The 5,197-nt window shown below is 40.2% G+C and overlaps 1 non-coding gene across 1 annotated transcript; it reads left to right on the top strand.

Annotated features, from left to right (window-relative positions):
• Nucleotides 1–4,331: 4,331 nt before the first annotated feature.
• Nucleotides 4,332–4,404, top strand: trnav-uac (transfer RNA valine (anticodon UAC)). The gene has a single exon. It is a non-coding gene; the product is annotated as a tRNA-Val (tRNA).
• The last annotated feature ends 793 nt before the right edge of the window (nucleotides 4,405–5,197 follow it).

Raw genomic sequence — 5,197 nt, 5'->3', positions numbered from 1 at the left:
CCGGGCGCTGTCTCCACCCGAAGAACATGCACATCTGCGCCTTGCTTTAGGCCTCCTCCTCCGAGTAGGTGAATCTAAAGGAGCGGGCATAAAGAAGGAGGATTACGACCACGGTGGTGTTGAATACATCACGTTTTTTAAAAATAATAAAGGCTGGGGTGAAATAGCATTACCGTATGAATAGGGAGAAGAGGAGGAAGCTGAAGAAGAAGGACACTGGACTTTTACCCTCCTGGGGTTTTCTTCCTCGGGCTGGGGAGGTGTTGGCCCCAGGGTGGGGGGCTTGGGGGTGGGACAAAGCTTCTGATTGGATAACCTTTCACCTAGAACTGTCAAATCGAGTTTGATGAAAGCCAGTATCTATACTGCGTGTGTATTAACCTTTTTTTTTTTCTGTTTACGGGCTTCCTCTTGAGGCTAATCTGGCTGGACAGAAACACAATGAAGTTAGATCTGTGTGCATCTAATGTAAATGAAATGGTGCTGAGTATTTACGTAAATTTAAATCTGTAAAAATACACCCTCAAGCGTCCTGAGCAGGACGCTTGAGGGTGTATTCATCCCCTTACACATATTCAAATTATTTAGTTACAGTGATCATACATAGAGTTCTGACAAAATAATCTGTGGTTCTGAAAATAGTGTTTATTCGCTTGAGGCATCCACCTTTCCTTTCCCAAAAATATGCTAAATTAATTTGTGAAATTTGTGAAAAGAAAATGGGGGATCCTATTTATGTGTAAGCTTGACATTTTGCAAATTACACTTTTCCACTTAATGAAAAAAACTCAGACATGTCTGTATGATAAATATGAAGTTACAGAAAGCAGCTGGTTAGCTTGGTTTAGCTTAAAGATTGGAGTGAACAAAAAACTTGAACAAGATATAACATGTCAATCAATGAGCTTTACCTTCTGACAGAACCAGATAGTTGTTTCTTCCTTTTTCTAGTCTTGTATTAAGCTAGCTGGCTGTGGGCTGGAGTTTCATATTTACCAAACAAAAAAATGGTACATCTACCTTTTTACACTACTCTCAGGAAGAAAGCATCATATTTACCAAATATATGCTGTAAAACTTAAAGGACAAACTAACCATGCAACACTGCAATGTTGCTGTGGCTTCACTGTTGGCAGTGCCACATGAAAACCAGAAAAAGTATCATACAGTGATATATATACTGGAGAATGGATATTGCAAATGCATTAAATAGAGCAATCATTTACTGTAGCAAGTTCCTCATACAGTAGGTCTGCAATATTATTTGTTAGATTGTTCTGGCCACAATAGGCTGCTACAGTACTTACACAGTTGTCTGTCTTTGTATATTTTTGACACAGTTGTCCCCAGTTTTAAACAACTCAGGAAGCCTTGTTGTCATTTGTGCTTATGTCCCTTTTTATTTCAAGAAAATTAAGAACTAGATATCTAGAAACCAAGCTGGTACGTGAAACGTTTCCTGTGAGATGACATTCCTTGTCCCAGTCCACTACTATAAAGCAACTCCTTTTGCAGCAGCACACTGAAAGGTGAGAAATCAGTGAGAGGCACACTGAGGTATAGATTATGTGAACGTATGCTCCTGCAAATCACCCACATTCAGTTTCCCTCTGTAAATTTATCCCCAACAGGCTTCACTGTCAGAATTCTGGGGGAAATCAGTGCACGGTACGGTACTGTAGCAACATCTTTTGTTGCCATCACATCTTATCAGAATGAGATGTTTTAAATCTTGAATTTCAATACATCTATTTGCTCCAGAAAAAAAACTAAAGGTGTAGGATGTAATAAGTTGCAAATGAAGAGGACAGAGCTTCACATGCCCTTGGCGAGCTAAGAAATGCATTACTCGTCTGTAAGATGATAGGATTTCCAGGGTGTCTAGGATCCTGCAGTGCATTTGTTCCCTGATGAGACTTGTCCCATGCTCATCATCGTTCCCAAAGACATAGTGCACGATACACAATGTAGTTCAGTATGCGGAATCAATCAATTTTGCTTTTGCTTGTGTATGCAGCTACTTAATTCCATCACTATACCTGTTGTCATGACAACAGTATTATAAATTGCCAGTGCCTTCAAAGGGAAACGAGAGGTTCAACTGAAATTCACTGGGTAGATTGACAGTGTGTGAGGACATTGTGGATCATGCCACGGTGTTCACTGGCTTGTATTTTCCGTCTTACACAAAATTGTCAGCACAATGAGAATCAGAATTTTTTTAATGGCCAAGTATGTTTGAACATACAAAGAATTTGACTCCAGTGCAGAGACTATTGGTGTGTTTGTGAGGGAACAGGAAGTGGAATATAAAAAACAATGAAAAAAAAAAACACAATGCGTGCATTCAAATAGAAAATATGTGCAATCAAAAATTGGAAAAGAGAGTCAGTATTGATAAATATATGAACATACATATACATTAGAGCAGAAGAACTTTCAGGCTGATATATACAATGGTTATACTGTATTTACAGTTTATTGCACTGAGGTGATTGTTGTGTCCTGTCATACAGTGGATTAACTGTTCATCAGAGTGATGGTGCAGGGGAAGAAACTGTCCTTGTGACTGGTTGTTTTGGCGTACAGTGACCTATAGCGCTGTCCAGAGGGTAAGAGTTCAAACTGTCTGTGTCCAGGGTGCGAGGGGTCTGCAGAAATCTTCTCTGCCCTGCTCTTGACCTGTGAGGTGTACAGGTTCTCCATGGAGGGCAGGCTGGCACTGATTATTCTTTCTGCAGTCCCTTGTATTTTTGACAGCAGCAGTGATGGTATGGCATGCTTCTGGTTTTAGGAAAACATCTGAATCACAATCAGAGCCAAAAAAGAGGGAAGAGACCTTTTTGATAGTGTTGACCACACACACACACACACACACACGCAGACCTTTGTACAAAAGCACACATGTAAATGCAAAGGACAAGCTTCAGTTCCAGTGCACTGGCTCAGCGTCAGTCTTCTACCAGATGGGTTTTTATTACAGTTTCATGTGCAGTGATGCCAAGCTCACCCAATAAACTGGCATGTGCTCCAAACCGCCCCTCTGGCAAATTCATGTGTCTTATGAACAACCAGTCCTTTGGTGCAGTGAGCCAAGCTGTAAAAAAAAAAAAATAGAAAAAAAAAATCAGCTTCACAGCAGGGCAGAAAAGTGTTCAGTATGGTTCCAACTTTACAGTGATGATCAAATGCAGAGCAGGCACAGGGGTAGTTGACGAGCAAGCCGTTTGGTTCCAAATCTGAAAGTTGATATTTTGTATTTTATCCGACAATCTTTAGTGTTTAAGCTGTTTCATTCACAGTTTTGCCCATTTAGGTCATTTCAGACCAGAAAGGCTTGCCCTGGAGCTTTATAAATACTCATGACAAAGCAAAATTATTTAAGGATAATCACCTTTATTTGGCTAAGTATGTCACACACACAGAAGTTGTTTCTGGTACAAAACCGAGGCAGCCATCTGCAGCGCCAACTCACACTGATGGCTCTAACCATCAGGGGCAGCTTGGGGGTTCAGTGTCTTGCCCTTTGACATATGGATTGCAGGTACTGTGATTCAAACCTCTAACCCTCTGGTTGGGAGATGACCGCTCTACCCACCACCACGGTCGTCTCCGTAGCTTGCTGGAATACAGAATGCAACTGGGGAAAGTGTATTCTATCTCCATAGTATATGTAAACATAGACAAGCAATCACTATGGCCTTTGGCAGAGAACTAAGAAAGATTAGTTGATAGAACTTGCACTTCTGTGATGTGCACTGCTGATGGCAGGTGGAAGCTATGATGACGATGTTGAGAAAACTCAAAGCAAAAAGCTTAAATCAATTCACTTTTAAGATGGTTCAGATTAAATCATTTTCTGTGGCACTGCATTAGATCAGAAGTACCGTGTTGTGATGCTTAGTATCATACATATTTGTATCTAAATTTAAGACTTATTTATTCTAACTCTAACTAAACTAATTCTAACTAATTCTTACTCTAACACAAGATTGTTTGGCAGCATGTATGTATTTTCAAACAGTATGTTTTCATTTTTAACATTACAAGAGAATAAGTAAACAACTAAGGAATTAAGAGTGTCTAGAACTGGCTTCCACACAGTGGGGAAATATATAGTGGATGTGCCAATTGTCAACAGGGTTTTTTAGAATAACCTCACAAACTAATGTTGTGCAGTAGCTAATGATGTTCTGCTTGCCTGTAGAAGTAATGCTAGGTCACTACTTTAGATAGTAAGCTAGTAAAATAGGTATACTTCTATTATACAATCAAATTAGAGCAAATAAATGCACTGTTTAATCTAGTGGCTACACTTTTACCCTTACAGAGGTTCCATAGTGTAGTGGTCATCACATCTGCTTTACATGCGGAAGGTCCTGGGTTCAAACCCCAGTGGAACCAAAGCTCTGCCTTATCATGTGATTGCAACCCACAAAAGTTTATAGTTTTGGGGGAGGCGACAGTGGTGTGGTGGTTAGAGCAGTTGTCTCCTTCCCCCCCGATGGTTAGAGCCATCGATTCTGTACTGGAACAAATTCTTTGTGTGTAACATACTTGGCTAATAAAGGTGATTATCCTTATTGCTTTTAGTTTGGAAGGATAACTCTGGTCATTTTCTATATAAACAGAACATACAGAGACTAAAACCCACAGTGCCTCTACTCACAGTTAATGTGTGTTGGTCCTGGAATATCTTGCTCATCTGTGTGATAGACCACCATTGTTGTTATTCAAAAACCATTAAAAACACATCAGGGGAACACACAGCCATAATTTACCGAAGTTAGGACAAGTCGACTGCACCTGCACGAGATCTTGCACAAGTTCTCTGCTTTATTTGCATTCCACTAGCTCCTAAAACTTGGGGCTGGGGTTTGCTAATGAAGAAACATGTCACCCGGTGTATTTCACTGATGTTTTTAATCCTTTTTGAACAACAATGGAGGTCTATGGCACAGATGAATAAGTTGACATATTGAAAATAACCATCGTTACCCTTTAACTGGGTTCAGTAATGGGTGAACTGAGTAACTATGCTGCCATGTGAAAAGACTGAAATGTGTAATCCTCCAAACTGTAGTTGCCAAGTATCGCTGGGCTGTGTGTGTACTTCTACATGTGGAGAAAGAGTGACAGGTTTGTTCTGCCTCTTTTTCAGTTGCTAAGCTATGATTGGACAGTCACTTTGTATGGT

Source organism: Monopterus albus, unplaced genomic scaffold (assembly GCF_001952655.1).
Source record: "Monopterus albus unplaced genomic scaffold, M_albus_1.0 scaffold18.1, whole genome shotgun sequence".
Classification (NCBI taxonomy): domain Eukaryota; kingdom Metazoa; phylum Chordata; class Actinopteri; order Synbranchiformes; family Synbranchidae; genus Monopterus; species Monopterus albus.
This window is presented reverse-complemented; position numbering and strand designations above follow the sequence as displayed.